At 32.6% G+C, this 18,253-nt stretch overlaps 1 protein-coding gene and 1 long non-coding RNA gene across 7 annotated transcripts in view; one reads left to right on the top strand and one right to left on the bottom strand.

The window, feature by feature from the left end:
* Positions 1–18,253, bottom strand: part of LOC137495558 (uncharacterized) — a 386,993-nt gene that overhangs the window by 207,446 nt on the left and 161,294 nt on the right. Inside the window, exon 4 of one of the 6 annotated variants that reach the window (XR_015490861.1) lies at positions 12,061–13,280. The exons of the other annotated variants lie outside the window; for them this stretch is intronic. This is a non-coding gene — a long non-coding RNA (uncharacterized LOC137495558). Of the gene's footprint in view, positions 1–12,060; positions 13,281–18,253 lie in introns of those variants that run through there. 6 annotated transcript variants of the gene reach the window in all.
* The window catches only part of rtn4r (reticulon 4 receptor), a 175,770-nt gene that overhangs the window by 1,325 nt on the left and 156,192 nt on the right, over positions 1–18,253 (top strand).

Raw genomic sequence — 18,253 nt, 5'->3', positions numbered from 1 at the left:
TGTTTTGCGTCCAGGTATTATGTTTGATTTGATTTATCCTTACAGTGATTAAATGTGTAATATACGAGCACATATCACAATCTGAAGAAAGACACAATAATCTTACATACCTTATTGAGCATCTAGCAAAATGTGAACAGGAATATCTGGTTTGCAGTTCCAGCATGCAACCTGTGTATGTGCATTTCTGTACAGTGGAATAAACATGATGTGGATTGATACAGTTTAAAGAAAATAGTAATGAATTAAGCTGTTTATATCAAAAATAAAAATGTTAAGTTCTTAATAGACAACTTAAATAAATGTAAATGTTCCTATCAAGTCTTTTTCAGTTTGGTAAGTCAAAAAGGTACATTTGGAGTCTTTAATCTATCAAGTTTTATCAGTACTCTCATTCGTTTTTCACTGCAGATTCAGATATACGCTGTCCATGGTCCTGAATTCAACAACATAAAGCCTCAGTGCTGAGTTCAGCTTCCTGTGTTTCTGTTTTCAACCCAAAGAGGACAGCAGAGCTTTATTAGGGCACAGTAGAAAACGCATTATTTCTGGTCTAATTATGATCTAACAAAGAGGGTGAGCATATTCATTTTGTCTTGCACCTGTGAGTACGTGAGCAGGTCCAACTAAAGATGGCATCGCAGGATCTCAAGAAGCTTTGGGAGGTGCTGAAAAGCAGCAGTGCTCCACCCTTTACAGCAGTGACTAAATCTGTAAAGCTCTATGGATGGAAACAGCTCACTGCACAACTCTTATCCCCATGCACGCTATAGATTCATCCTTGCTCGCAATGCAAGAGGTACTGCATGAATTGAAGTAACAACAGCAACATAATAAAAGGGTTATGTGGTGTTTCACGCATGGTCATCCTGTGCGTTTCCTCATGGTGTGCTTCCTCAGAGGAGTTGTGAGGTTGTTTAGGATGCCAGATGGACATGTACTGCTCACTGTTTAGAGCCATTGGGTATCCGACGCCCCTCCCGTCTTGCTGAGCTAACCTGATTGAACTGAAAACACATTAGATATTCCATCACAGAGAGCGTTAAGGATGAGAAAGAGCTGTAGTCTAGTCGCGCAGATGGATTTGCTGAAGTAGAGAGAGGGAAGAGGAGAGGAAAATGAATAAGACGTCTTCTTTTCTGTTGTGTGTTGTAGGGCTGCACAATATATCGATATCGCAATGTGTGCTTTCGCAATAGTCGCATCGCAAGATAGGCAGTGTTGAGTTTAAATTATTGTTGACGAGAAACCACAGGTCAAAACACAGGAGATTTTTGAAGACACTGCAGAACGGTGTTAATTTTGACAGTAAATTTTGATTTAGTTTTAGTCCTTAGTCTTTTGACTTGAACTCCATTTGAGTTTTAGTCACATTTTAGTCTTCTGAATTATTTTATTTAGTCATATTTTAGTCTTCTGAATTATTTTAGTTTTAGTCTAGTTTTTGTCGACTAAATTTCATAAGATTTTAGTCGACTAAATCTACTCTGACTAAAATATATTTGGTTTAATTTAGTGTACATTTATTAAAATATTGTATACATTTATGTATACAAAATATTGTAACTTAACATTAAATAAAACAGTCTAATTAAAACATGGAATATAGCTTTTCCATTGAAGACCAAAAATTAGATATGCTTTGATTATTTATGTCATAAGTAATATGTAAAATTATGTGTTAGCAATCAATACACATGTAAGAACAGTAGCCACCTGAAAATGCTGGATTGTGCAATTATTTGTAACATGGCAAACTACTAATCTTAAGCTTAATGGGTATGGATGTTTCCCAGTGACGGGTTGCAGCTGGAAGGGCATCTACTGGGTAAAACATATGCTGGATTGGTTGGCGGTTCATTCCGCTGTGGCAACCCCAGGTTAATAAAGTGACTAAATCGAAAAGAAATTGAATGAACTACTAATATTTTAACCAGTCTGTTGAACAGTTTCAAGCATTACATGTTAGTAAGGGCTTAAACTAGTTTAAGTTCACTTTGCAATGTCATTTGTACATACATACAGTACACTCCGCTATAAGCAGAGATTATAGCACTACAGTTGCATTATGCAGTTGAAGTCAGAATTATTATTCAAAATGAATGCCATGATAATATGGATTTAAGACTGACCGATTTAATAACTTTTAGTGTAAAAACTAACTGAGTAAATCCTCTAAAGGTCAGAGAGAGGCTATACCATTTTAGTTAAGCAAAAGCACACACTCGGGTAAATAAAAAAAAGATTCCCTGGCATGCTGATGTTGCTTTAGATTTGTTGTTTTTATCAGCTATTTCGTACAGTTTACAGTCTTTTGTCTTGACATCAAACATGAATCTTCTTTTCTCTCAGCTGTTTCCGTTTCATTATTGTTTTAATCTGACAGACAGACGCCCCTATGTATGATTATGTAATCACATTCGGCGTCTACTGTGGATTGGTTAATTTTCAAATGTAAGTGGGGGCGTCATACATCACACCCTAAAATGAATTCTGATTGGATATTTATCAAAAAACTTTCTTATATTATATTCTCGTCTCGTTTTTATTAGTCAACAAAAATGTCAGTATATTTTTATGACAGTTGTTGTCATCATCAGTTAATTTCCATTTAGTTCTCGTCTAGTTTTTGCCAGTAGAAAACTTGATTTGTCAAGAAAATTATAACAAAATTTTTTCAAAATTCACACTGCTGCAGAATTAAACTATTATAGAGTGAAATTTGTCTCCCGCATGTGTTTTTAAGGCCTGTGACCATGCAAGTATCTTAGTAGCGCAATAAGTTTGGTAAAGATTAATTTATTGAATGATCAAGACTATTCAATGTTATTTGACATTTGATTATTGCAATCCTGTACCCAAATACTGTTAGAGTCTCCCCAGAAAATCATAAAGTATGTTTTTGTTACACTGTAATATTTGCTATATATATATATATATATATATATATACATTTATATGGATACACCTTAATAAACTTATTGGGAATTTCACAAGAAAAACAATGGTGTCCTTGGTTTTAAATTTATTCTTTCATGAGTTATTTACAAGTCCCCTCACATATACTAATGTGCCACAAACAGAACATTAATTTCACGAACCATTTCCATTTTATTAAGGTGTATCCATATAAATAGCCCGTATATATATATATATATATATATATATATATATATATATATATATATATATATATATATATATATATATATATATATATATATATATATACACTGTATGTACGTATTTTTATTATTTGTATTTATTTTTTGCCTACAAAATCATCCCAGTCAATCTAAAGTAATGGCTTCTGGTGAAATTGTATTTTATATCTTGGGTAGTCTTGTCACCTACCCAAGTTTTTCGGAACAACCAATAATAACTTGACTTCTAGTTGATCATTTGTACCAGAATTGGCTTTTATGAAAGGCAAATGCCTCTAAATAACACTTATTTAACCAAAATAAAGTATGATCATGCTTTTATTTAAAATATTTAATTAGGACAGTAAGGGCTCACTTTGCTTAGACAAAAGTCTTGTCACTCAACAGAAATAGTGTACAGTGTAGAATATAAAGTCATGGTTCAGTGGATAAAGAGTTAATATTATGTATCCCCATGAGCTTGGAGGACTGCAACCATACGCCTCTAAAAAGACTCAAATAACTTATTAATAAAGTCATCTGCAATGGCAAAGAAAGCGTTCTTGCAAGACTCCCAGAGTTCATAAAGATTTTTTGGATTCATCTTCACCAGAGCTCCTGGGGGAAACCCACACCAACACAGGGAGAATATGCAAACTCCACACAGAAATGTCAACTGGCCCAGTTGAGGCTCGAACCAGCGACCTTCTTGCTGTGAGGCTCCACGCTGCCACCCTATTTCTGCTATGTGCTGTCAAGAGCATGCTAAATCAACAGGTGGCAACATATAACCCTGAGCATTAAGCCATGTTGGCCAATCAGAAGCTTGCAAAATGAGACATCAGTGGTCAGTCTGACATCAAAATAGTTTCTAAAAAATCTTCACTTCGGCTGGAGTTTTCAAAAAGAGATTCGATTTTAGGCACCTACATTTGCATGTTGGACAAACAGCCAAGACCATGTCGCAAAAATACCTGTGTTTGTGGGAGTCAGAAGACATAATGTTTCGAGATGTGTATTTTTAAGCTTGTAACCATTGTGTCTGCAGTTCTGCTCTTGTTTCGTAGTCAGTGAGTTTCTAAAGAGAGATTTCTTTTTCCCCAAGAGTGTTTCAGAAAGCCAGTTGTAAACATTCCATTTCCTCGCAGTCAGACGGAAAGCGTATTTAAAGCGAAAATATTCCAGCCCGCAGCTCTCCAAGATGGAGAGCTAATTCGTTTTTTGCAGAGTTTTTTTGTCTCACAACTCTCCTTCAGACTGTCGTTCTCGACAAGAACCTCTTCAGAACCATCCTTATTTACACAGACAGTCATTTGGAGAGAAAAAAAACCCCAAATGATGTGGATAATCAGAATGCATGGCAGAGAGAAGCAGACTCACAGCGAGATCTCTGTCGGAGGGAGGCTCATTCTGCTGAGAGGTCTCTCTGATACAGAGCTTCATCTGCTGCTCGCAGGTGTGAAAAAAGGGTATCAGCTGTTCTGATGTCGCATGGGTTGACGTAGGATGAATCAGACTAGATGTGGTCTGGGATTTTGAAGATCATGGCAGGACTTTGTGATATTTTTTCAGTTGTTGTGCACGATGACGTGTGTACTCTGTTTGCTGAGAGGTTTAATGCTGGAAGAATTCACAGTCAACAAATCACGTCTGTCTGGTATTGCAGTGGATTTTCAGCTCTTCTTTTCTCCAGTGTAGATTATGTGTTATTCTTTAAATTAAAAACATTTGCTCTTCCTCTGTAAATGCATTGTTGTCTCTAGGCCACAAATCATTGTCATATGCTGACCTTTAGCATTTGGACGGCTACACCAGGGTCATATACAGTGTTAACGCTTGATCCCTCTGAGGAATAAGATAATATGCATTTGAACACCCCTATATAGGTTCATACCATTGTAAATGCAATAGTGGGTTTTTAGCTCTTCTTTTCTCCAGTGTTGATTGGATATGTGTTATTCTTTAAATGAGGCACATTAGCTCTTCCTCTGTGAATCCAATGTTGTCTCTAGGCTAATAATTATACTAAGAAAAGTTGAACTTTAGCATTTGGAAGGCTGTAACAGGGTCAAATACAGTTATAATGTCTGATCAGGATGATCAGCCCTAAAGTGAGCAGTAGTTTGCTCTGATCTGGCTCATAAACAATAAAAACTAAAAGAACAGATAATTTAACTATACATTTGACCACCCCTATATAGGTTCATACTATTATGACTATACTATTAGTACTATTAGTCCGAGATGTTATTTTATACAATGTGCTATTTAGTTTTATGTTAAAAAAACTGTCAGATTTTATTTGTTAAAATGATTGTTAATCTAAAATTAAAATCAACATCCACTTGTTTCAAACCAGTTTGAGTTTTGAGCTTTTATTTTGTTCTCTTAAATTCGAAAGAAAATATTTTGAAGACTGTTGGAAACCTGTAACCATTAATTTCAATAGTTTTTGTTGAATCGTATAATTTCGGTTGCGTTTAAAAAGAAAAAACAACAACAACAAGAACAAAAGTTAAGGGTGAATAAATGATGACAGAACTTTTATTTTTGGGTGAACTATGCCTTTAATATAATTAAATATTTGAATAATATGAACTCTATCATATTTAATTTTTTGCTTGGATATTTTATAATATGTATCGCACTAAAAACGTACAATAGTGTATATAAACAAAGAATTAAGCATAATTACGTAATTGCGCTTTTGCGCTGATTTCATTGGTCTAAATTTATATACAAATCTTAAATGTATTTTTAAACACTGTAAAAATGCATGGGTCCACACAATTAATTCACATTATTGTCCTAACACAAATGGATTAAGTTACTTAACAGATTGAACAAATTTAGGTAGATTGAACATAAAAAATTAAGTTGTACCAACGAAATCTCAAGATTTGTGTTTTTTCAGCTCATTTTAAATAAGTAAATACAGTACTCATTTTATATATATTTTCTGCAATTCAGACATATGCATGAAATATTGCACACGCGATTTATTAAGCTCCACTTACTTTTCAAATGTTTTAGAAAAAATAAAGATAAATAAATAAAGAAGTGCACAGAAAGTGGCCGAATGCGCTCGCTGTGTATTTTGGGAGACAAAGCTATCAAGGTCAGTGCTCTTTCGGTGTTTCTGCCAAATAGTCTTCTGAGTGATGCTTGACCTCAAACTGCCTGCTAAATATTGCATTCGACGTGTAGAAACAACACAGATGAACTGTACTCAGCTATAATCAAGATCATTCCACTTATGTAAACAAAAAAAAAAAAAAAAATCACCCTCTTAGCTCTTGACAGCAGTATAAAGTAGGCCATTAATATAGAGATCATTTCTAATTATTATCGCTCTTGTAAGTGGAAACCCAGTTTGCTCTCGGTTGAAATAACAACATTGTCAATCATCAACATAAGGAGCATTAATGTATTAATAATCAATTCATTAAAGATTTTAATTATATTTTTTAAGATCAAATTGACTTTATCTCAGTAGTATTTTACATATGCAAGCTTCTACTGTATTTCTTAACAGTCAGGGTGCGAGTTATGGGGGTTTTGGAGGTAAGCATTTGGCCCATGTAATTAATGACTGATCCCCCTAAAGGACATCAGAACAAAATATTGAGAGAGAGTATTTGTATCTTAACTAATAATATCAATAATTAAAATAATAGATAATAAAAGTAGACATTTGACCACCTCTATAATGGTTCATTCCATTTTGAATGCATTATCATGCTTTGCGCTCCATGTGGAAATATATTTGTCTGAACACATCAAATAGACACAAATAAACACCTGTTTTACAATAGAAGTGTCTTGTGAACACTAATGATTAGTGCTCACAAGACACATTTATTGTAAAACAGGTGTTTGTATCTACAGTACATAGACTAAAATTAAAATAAAATTTGCATATTGGTTATTACCAGGATGGGAGACCACATATAGGATAATTAGCGGGACTAGTGAGGTCAGCGAGAGGTACTTACTCTTTGGTCTGTGTGGGTCCTTGTGCCCCAGTATACTGTCAGTGAGCACCATCTTTTGAATGAGACATGAAAACCCAAGGACCTGTCTCTCTGTGGTCTTTAAAAATCCCAGGATGTCCTTCAAAAAGAGTTGGGATGTAAATCTGGTATTTTGGCCAAATTTACACGACAGTTTGTCTTGCGCATTTACCATGTTTGTAATTTGTTTACACTTTCTACCCCGAGTTTGTATTTTTAATCAAATTCACATCTAATGTGCAATGTATTGTGAGAGTATTAGCAGTTCACATTTCTAACAGAAATAGTACAGCATTCGGGAACCTTTCGGCATACTCTTTTCAACGTAATACGATTTGGGACACACTATATTTTTGAAAACTATTTAGGACAGATAGTATGCGAATTGGGAAGCAGCATGAAGCTCTCACATGGTCAGCCCTCTGAAGCTAAGCAGGGCTGGGTGATCTGGATGTATGTATTAGACCAGGCGTGTCCAAACTACGGCCCGCGGGCCATCTGCGGCCCGCAATCAGTTTTGTGGCGGCCCGCGAGGCTTTTTATAAATATCAATAGAATCTGGCCCGCTATACAAAAACGAACGTAATTCAATAAATAACCACCGGGTGTCGCTATTACATGCATTCAATTAAGCAGCAGTTCTTGTTATGATCTATCTATCTATCTATCTATCTATCTATCTATCTATCTATCTATCTATCTATCTATCTATCTATCTGTCTGTCTGTCTGTCTGTCTGTCTGTCTGTCTGTCTGTCTGTCTGTCTGTCTGTCTGTCTGTCTGTCTGTCTGTCTGTCTGTCTGTCTGTCTGTCTGTCTATCTATCTATCTATCTATCTATCTATCTATCTACACACAGTTGAATTATTAGCCCCTCTTTGACTTATTTCTTCTTTCTTAAATATTTCCCAAATAATAATTAACAGAGCAAGGACATTTTTACCGTATGTCTGATAATATTTTTTCTTTTGGAGAAAGACTTTTGTTTTATTTCGGCTTGGATAAAAAGCGGTTTAAATTTTTTTATGAATCATTTTAAGGTCAAAATTATTAGCCCTTTAAGTCTTCAGAACAAACCATTGTTATAAAATAACTTGCCTAATTACCTCAACTTAACTAGTTAACTTGATTAACCTAGTTAAGCCTTTAAATGTCACTTTAAGCTGTATTGAAGTGTCTTAAAAATATCTAGTCAAATATTATTTACTGTCATCATGGCAAAGATAAAATAAATCAGTTATTAGAAATGAGTTACTAAAACTAATATGTTTAGAAATGTGTGGAAAAAAATCTTCTCTCCGTTAAACAGAAATTGGGGAAAAAATAAACGGGGGCTAATAATTTAGGGGGGCTAACAATTCTGACTTCAACTGTATTTATATATATGTATTTATATATGTATTTAAATATATGTATTTATATATATATATAAAAAAGATAATAAATATATATATATAAAATTTGGCCCGCGACAACGTTTGTCTTTTTGCATCTGGCCCTCGGCCCAAAAAGTTTGGACACCCCTGTATTAGACAAACTAACATTACAGAAAACGACAACAAAAACAACATTTAACCCTCTGATAGTCAATATATAAGTCAGACACTGTAACAAATGACTGATTTTGCATCAATCTTTACTTGTTTCCTGAAGCTGAGATAGAATACTGTTGATATTTAATGTCATTCTAAAGATTTTTACAAGCTCCTCAAGTTTCCTAGTGGGTTTGTCCTTGGCATGTTATATAATTGTATGGCTTCCAGGATGATGGAAACACATAGGAAAAAATAATAAGAATACTGAAAATACCAGCTTTCTGTATCTTGTGGGCTGTCAAAGCTGTATGTGGCTGATGCTGCGTTATGCAACATTTGTGGATTCAGTTTTGCCCTGAAAAAAATTAATAAATAATTCAGTAACATATAGTGGGGAAGAAAGTATTGCAGCCGTAGTGAGAGATTCAATAGGCGCTCATCAAGTCCCTCTAAATGAACTGAATCCACTGCAATAGGTTCATTTATTCAGGTAATCTCACATACTATTGCATCAGACAAGCTGAACCGCATGACCAAACCACATCAATCGACTGACCTTTAGAGATGCAGTTTAATGATGCTTTGCAATCCTCCGGCGACATGATGGGATGTCTTGTGAATGGCAAAATGAAGATATTGTTCATTTGATGTTATTCTTATAGCAAAATAAGCCCAGCAGTCATGCAAAAATGGTCTGAAATGCTGTTACCGGCTGCTTCCAATGTGTGACAACTTTTGACTATTAAAATGGTTTGAGTATATAGTGTGGAATTACGAAACTAGAACAACTTTTGCATGGCTTGAACTTTAGGAGAAATTCAATCTTTGAGAATCATCATTTTAAAACTTTTATTGCACTATTTTATGTGAAAAAGTTGGGTTTTTAATATTAAAGTGCCAAAAGTTGTTATTGTTAAAAAAAAGGAGTTTTTATCATTAGAACTGTGATATATGACTAAAATGAGAGCATGTGTGATTTTCTAACACATTAAAAGCATAATAATAATAATAATAATGATGATAATAATAATAATAATAATAATAACAACAACAACAATAATAATAATAATAATAATAATAATAATGATAATAATAATAATAATAATAACAATAATAATAATAATAATAATAATAATAATAATAATAATTATTATTATTATTATTATTATTATTAATAATAATATTAATATTATTATTTTTAATATTAATAATGAAAAAATTGTATTAAAATTATCATTTACACTAACAAAATGTAAATAATTAAAAATTTTTAATAATAAAGATAAAATTTTATTCTAATTATTATTTACACTAACAAATTGTCAATTAAATAATGATAAAAACGTAAAAATAATAATAATAATAATAATAATACAATTTAATTCTAATTAGTATCTACACTAACAAAATGTTAATTAAATAATCAAAACTTAATAATAATAATAATAATAATAATAATAACAACAACAATAATAATAATTATGTTAATGATAACAATGATGATGACATTTTATTTGAATTATTATTTGCACTAACAAATTGTTAATTAAATAATAAAAACTTAATAACAATGCTAATAATAATAATAATAATAATAATAATAATAATAATAATAATAATAATAATAATAATAACAATAATAATAATAATAATAATAATAATGCTGATAATAATCATAATAATAACAATAACAATAATATAATAACAATATTAATAATAATATTAATAATAAAAATTTTATTCTCATAATTATTTCCAATAAAAAATTGTTAATTAAATAATAAAAACATAATATTAATAAAACATAATATTTATAACAATAATAATCAAAGACAAAGTCAGCTTTATTGTCAATTCCACCACATGTACAGGACATATAGAGAATCGAAATTGAGTTACTCCAGACCCGAGGTGCCTAACATATAATATTAATACAAAAAGTAAAATTTTAAAAAGAGATTACTATACAATTACACATATAATATAATCTAAAAAGATAGGTAAAAAATAAAAGTGTGTAAACAACACAATAAAGGGCACATGGCAAGGAGTGCAAATCAGTGTTGTGCAGATGCAATCCAGTATATAGTATAATGGTAAACAGTATGTATATAGTGCAAAAAGTCTGTTAATATGCTAAATATTATAAAGTGACTGTGTCTTAATTACATACAGAGAGGTATAATAATAATTATGATGATCAAATTAGATTCTAATTTTTATTTATACTAATAAAATATTAATTAAAACAATCACAACTTATTTATTAAAATAAATTGATTAAAATGTAAAATATATTTGATTTTTATTAATAATAATAATAATAATAATAATAATAATAATAATAATAATAATAATAATTATTATTATTATTATTATTATTATATTTTAACTAGTATTCTCTCTGCAACATTTTAAATTGAAATAATCAAAACGTTAAATTTTGCTAATTCAAAGATATTTTATATTTTAATAAATATTTAAAGTGTTATTTATTCCTGAGATGGCTGAATGTTAAAATACACAGCAGCCATTATTCAAGTATTCTGTTTTAAATGATAAACAATAAAAGGTTCAAGACTAACGATAAATGAAAATAAGCATATGATAACTGCACAAAAACTGAAAACTGGAACAAAAAAATGTTCTCAGAGCACCAATAGTTAGGAAAATTTCAGAAAGATTTTGGTACATGCTAACATGTTGGTAAATTATTTCATGCAGATTTTTTGTCAAAATCACAGTAAAATTTAAATACATTTTTAATTCTAAAACTTTGTAATAATAATTTGTGGTAAATCACAATATTTTGAAAGTGATGAAATAAAAAATAAATTTTTTTTAGTAAATAAACATAAACCATACTCATACATAAACATTTTGCTTAAATACATCTACAATCCAAATGTAGGACTGGTAAAGCAAAGTCGACACAATGCCTCCATTACTTCATATATACACTGTATACATTACACCGTCCAGCTGTGTTCAACATAATTACATATTTCAGTATTAATTAGTGCTCCTCCAGCACAGGTATACGTTTGATCATCAACTTTTGTCTGCATTTAATTCTACATAAACTACAATATGTAAATATATTTCAGATCGCGCCTGGGAGGAGGACCTAATTGCAGCAAACACACCGCCTCGAAACTCACAGCGTAATTGACAAGAGGTGGACATGCAATAAAGCGTCCCTCTGAGGATTAACTCCAGACAAACACTACTTTCTCCCTTTCAAAGCAAACACAGAGATCTTTACGCTAACAAGTGAGCCAGGCTGCACTCGCCATTCTGAATCAGAATCAGAGTGAGATTTATTCTGCAAGCGTAGGACTTTTTGGTGTGTTCTTTTTTTTTTTTTTTTCATAAGCTCAGGATACATAAAGTACATGCATACTTATCAACACAAGAACACCGAAATACATTTAAAGAGCCCCTATTGTGCTAGTGTAGTGTGTAACACAGTGTGTAAGTGAAGTAAAATATCCAGTTAAGGCTTAAAAATGTAAGTGTACAGTGTTTAATGTTTAAAACATCAATAAAAGAGTCGACTCATAGTGCTTCAAACGAGTCATCTTGATAACGAGTCATCTTGATAACGAGTCATTAGGTGTTTCGCGATGACATATCCATGAAACAGTTGCGCGCTCAAACCCGGGAGATTTGAAACCTGTGGCCCCGCCCTCTAACACAGAAAAAAAGCCCCACACACACACACGCCGGTCGAATGAAGTCACGCTGTGCAGATGGATATTATTGAGTCTCTACCCAAAGATGAAACCTCAGCAATATAGCCCAGCCTTGAGCAGTTTGAGTGCTTCTGGAAACTACATGCTTACAAAGACTTCATCGGCCGTTTGTTAAAGGAAGGATCAGTAAAGAGTACTGATGGACTATGTCAAACATGGATCGGTTTCTTCCTCCATTTCACAAGTGTAAGTAACGTTACGTGCGATTAAAGTTGTTGCCTCGTTTACTCTAACTTGCAAATGTATTTAGTTGTGATTTGTTACTTGTAACCACGTGTACTGTATCAGGTTAACTCGCTATATTCTCATATCGTGTATCGTTTTAATCGTGTAAAGGCACGTTGAAAATGCAATGTGTGCCGCTTTGTTTATGGACCTCCAAGGAGGAGGGTAATGTGTATGTGTGTGTGTGTGTGTGTGTGTGTGTGTGTGTGTGTGTGTGTGTGTGTGTTGTGTCCTCTGAGGAGGAGGTTAATGTGTGTGTTTGTGCGTGTGTTGTGTCCTCCGAGGAGGAGGGTAATGTGTGTGTGTGTGTGTGTATGTGAAAAGAGCAGGTAGAGTGTGACAAGTTAGGAGATCTCCTCGCCAGTTCTTGGAGTTTTTTGCTCAATAAAATAGTTAGTCGTCGGTATTTTCAAGTCCATCGTCTGTATTTACATTCACCCACTGGCAGCTAAAATCCACGCCTTACACTATCGAGCGTGTATGCACTGTGACTACTTTTATGTTGATGATTAGCTGCTGGGCATTTCACTCTGTCTCACGCAGAAGGCTGTCAGTGTCGACCAATCGCAACAGACTGTTATCGGTCCAATCAGCGCAGATCAGCTTCGCGCTAAGGAGGGGTTTGGGAACAAATGAATCACTGAAGGATTCATATGGGAGTCGCTGGGATAATTAGGTAAAAATAAATGCAGATTATAAGATAATGAAAGTGTTTTTTGACCTTGCATGCATATTAGACTGTTGTTGGAGACCCTTACAATTAAAATATGACCCTATTTCATGTATAATAGTGGCTCTTTAAATAAGTGGAAAATAAAGTAAACTTTACAAAATTTTGAAGGTATATACAGTGCTCAACATAAATGAGTAGCTCCTGATTTGAAAATGAATATTTTTTATCCATTTTTAAGTGAACGTGGATAATATATTTAGGTGCATTTAAACAAAACTGATATATTTAACAAATATATTTATTAAAAAATTAAATAAGTCACTGAACTAGAAATAGAAAGACAATACATTTAAGTTCATGCGAAATTACAAACTACAAAATTTGAGCACAATTTAAATTATTTGTTTCTCAAATTTTCACGTTGCTTTTTTATCTCTCTTGAGTTTTGCTCTTTTTACATTTTTTTATTTAATATTTTCCCCTAATATAAATTTGGGTATACTAATTTTGGACCGTTATTGTAAGTTATTTTGTTAGATTAGCTCCGGATTAGCCTTCAGTTCTTACTAATCTAATGTAGATGCATGAATATAATATTGTAAAGCTTCCTATAGAAATTATTAATTTAACTGAGATATTTGTAAGGGGTGTACTCGTATATGTTGAGCACTGTAGATACATCAAGATGTTCAGTATGTGCATTGTTGACTTTTTAAACTGTACAAATAAGGAATAAAAATATGTATATCCTCTTGAGATCCCGCCCATTGACTTGTGTCCACTGTAGTGAACATTTTGTTTTCATGAATTTTCTTTGAATTTTTTTGAGCTACTCTGTCAAGTTCTGTTGTACTGTTCAGGGAACATCCTGGGCTTTCTAGTGATATGTCATTTGAGAATTTAGAGAATGACAATCAGTTTTAAATCACTTTTATGTTAAATTTGTTTCAGATTAATATCACTTCTTTTTTATTTTTTATTATTTATTTATTTTTTTTAGTCCGGCTCTCTTTCAGATTAAACGGTTTCAGGAATTTCCATATAAAAGAAAAAATGGCTTTTGTGGATTTGTGGATTCACGAAAACAAAAACTGAAAAAAAAGTACATCCTGGAACATATTTGATGCTCTCCAGAAATTTATACAGGGGAACGTATCAATAATGAGCCTGGGTTAGTAAGTTAAAATGTTGCCAATGTTAGCGGTTGAAATCTAAAGTGGCGATGAGGTCTTAACATGTATAAAGAGAGCCTTAAAAAGGTCTTAAAAGGTATGAAATTTCACTCTTTGATTACTGTATGTACCATGTTTTAGTGCACAAAGCTTTCTCAGCGAAGAAAGATTAATTAATGGGGATTCAACCTCTCTTTTTTTCTCATTACAAAACTCCAATATGAACGCTACATCTAGCGGCCGTTTTTAGCCGAACACACGCCCATGGTAATGAAACATTTATCCTTTAATCTGGAGAGGAGAGTAGCTGAATAGAGCTGGTGATGGATGAGCTGGTAAATAGTTAATTAGACAGAGCCCAGGACGACCTTAAATTAGGTGCATGACTGGAGCCTTTGTCTGGACAATAAGTCAGTGTCGTTTCTCCTCCTCTCACCATTCCTCTCTTCGCGTGTCTTTGTTTAGTGCTCTCCAGCCACCTTTACTCTCTGTTTCTCTCCACTCGCTGCCACTTTTTTTTTTTATCCCTCTTCCTTTTTCTCTCAGACAACAGTAATGTTTTAGACCTTTAACACCACAGATCCATTAGTGACAATCTTTCAGCATCTCTTTTAGACATCAGCGCTATTAGTGCGAGAGCCTCGATGCCTTCCGATTCAGACTCTGACAGACGCTCTTTATGATATAGATTTAGTTCTTTTGGTTTTAAGCTAAACACTGTTGTTCAATTCAATGCAATCGGAAAATTGGAGTGTGTATGTGTGTGTTTATTTTTGCTTTTTTTTAAACTAGTCAAAACAAAGCTGACTTGGAAAATGACCCAAGTGGATACTGTGAAAATATCAAGCCTAATTTTAGTGTTTGGGAGCTTGCCAAGGGAGGTTTTGCAGTTCTGTTTAAAATTGTTTTTCAGATTGTTCTGTTACTGCTCGGATGTTCTTCATGGTTGGTAGTCAAGATGTGCGAGGACAATGTAGTTACTAGCTAACAATGTTTATATATATTATACTATATACTATACTATGCCTGTTTTATCTGCATCTGAGATGCAGATGTCCAGTCTGCATCATTCTCATGGTCACTAAAACCCATCTCACCCTCACTTTCATCTGCAGGAAGAGCCAGTTCTGTCCTTTCATTCTTTCACTTACCATAGAACATGGTGGTGTTCGCTAATACACTGTGTTCTGTATTCATATCTATTCAAAAGTAGTATTGCTAATAAAAATATTTTATCCATAATGCAAATGCCATTAACTCATGACTAATCAACATTATATTACTAGCAATCATGTTGTTATTGTTACAACTTAATAGTTCACAGCTGACCTTGCTAGCCAACTAACCCATCGCAATATTGCATGTTCCACTATTGCACAGTGTTGCCATTTGGTAACACACACATTTGATCAATTTACAAAAAACTAATTTGTTAAAAAAATAAATAAATCTCATGATTCGGATGACATTACGCTTTTTTTGTTTTGTCACGGATCAGACCATTTTTGGATCAGCCAAAAATGGGAGCAAACAAATGCATTTAGCTTTCCCTTATTACAAAACATATTTAAAAATATAATAAATAAAATGAAGAAATAATCAGCTGAATAAAAATAAATTGCAAAATATTCAGCACTGTGAAAAACTCACTGCTACTATTAACTTCAGTTTCATAGATGGATCATTTTTAAGGATTATTCAGTGGCATATTTTTAATGGCTGGTTGTCACCACCTATTGGTTAAATGATGTAATTGCTGCTTACAACTTAAATTTTTGAGCGTCAAGTTAAATGCATAGGACGATGATTGTAATCCTTACCATAAATATCAGTGGTTATATCTATAAACTGTTATCCCAGTATTTCTGTGTTATTTGACTGTTTGTAACTTCATAACTAACTCAAAAAACTAAAGACTGAATCTATTTCTTGATTTTTGAGTTTTTCAAACACAGAATGCAGCGATTTGAAGGATTAAGAAAAATATGTAAATCACCATCATTTATAATTAATCTTTTAATGATTGTTTGTGCAGCTAGCACTGAATGCATTAATGCAGGCAAAACAATTTGTGACAGAAAACCCCTTTAATAACCTAAGAAACCCACCACATCCTGAATGACCTAGCACAACTTCTTCCATCCTTATATTTTACAGGAAAGTATAAATGCTTTTATACATGTGATTTGAATTACGTGATAGGTGATACTCTGCAATCATTACAAATTTAAGATTAATCTACAAGTAAAACAAAATGTATTAATCCGCTGGTGTTCCTAAACGTGGGTTGGGATCCGTACGAATCACGGATTCGAATCGTGTTCTTTTACACCCCTAATGAACTGACACTTTTGTTATACAGAACCTGTTACAGATTTTTGGAGGATATTTTGAAAAATGCTGGATCCTGGCAGCCATTGACCTCCATAGAAATCTTTTTTCCCTACTATGGAAGTCGATAGGTGCCAGCAACCAACATTCTTTCAAATATCTTATTTTGTGTTCAGCAGAAGAAAGAAACCAATAAAGGTTTGAAACCACATGAGGGAGAATGAGGGAAGTAAATCCAGTGAGTTGCTATCACAATATATAATAAAACCTGAAAGGCTTATCAGCAACATTTTGCAAAACAGATTCTGTATAAGACTTTCTATGAAAACACCTGCCTGGATGTACTTTTTTCCGCTTAATACATGGTTAGTTATTACAGAACATTGTTCTGAGAGTTAATAGTTTTTTAACTTTTTAATTAAATGCAAAGCTGACAGAAACAAAAACGACTGAATGGAGCATAGACTAACCTACGGGACATTTAGTCACAAGATGGTGCCAAACAGCTAAAAAAAAAAAAAAAACAGCAGCAGAACATTTGCATGGATATGAACATATTCACTAATGGGCAAGAGGATTCGAAATACCCCGATGAGTCTTTGTTATTAGTTTAAACTGTTATTATCTGGTAATAACATACCTTAGAATGTCATGAATAACCAATGAATGCCATTGCTAATTAAAACGCTGTTGCTAATTTATATTTTGCTGAGAGTATTTAGCCTGGTTTGGGCTTGTCATAATTACAGTTTTTTACAATTGCTATGATACTTTTATCAATACATTTAACAAGTTTCCTAAACTCTTAACACAATTAGCACAACCTCCGTCTTCATGGGCTATACAATTAACACATTTCTTGTTGTTTTGACACAAAATGCATCCAGTTAACACAATTTTAAAATGCTTTAACTTCTTTTACACACAAGCACAACCAAGAACAAAACAATGTAATTTTACAGTCAAATTTACAAATGCTTTAACACAGTATGTCAGAACAGATAACACCATGTTCTAAACAGAAATTATATAGGATAAAGTCATAGTGAACAGCTGTTCTAATTGTGAATTGAAACACAAATTTATTCCCTGTATTTTATTCAATTCCCAATGAGAAACAGCATATTGCGGTTATATAAATAAATAAATAAATAAATAAATAAATAAATATATATAATATATATATATATATATATATATATATATATATATATATATATATATATATATATATATATATATATATATATATATATATATATTTATTTATTTATTTGTATAACCGCAATATGCTGTTTCTCATTGGCAACTGAAAAAAAAACATATATATATATATATAAACCGCAATATGAGTCTTTCATATATATATATATATATATATATATATATATATATATATATATATAT

This window comes from Danio rerio, chromosome 5, assembly GCF_052040795.2.
Source record: "Danio rerio strain M-AB ecotype USA chromosome 5, GRCz13ab, whole genome shotgun sequence".
In the NCBI taxonomy this organism is placed as follows: Eukaryota; Metazoa; Chordata; class Actinopteri; order Cypriniformes; family Danionidae; genus Danio; species Danio rerio.
Note: the sequence above shows the minus strand (reverse complement) of the source record. Positions and strands in the feature narration are given on the sequence as shown.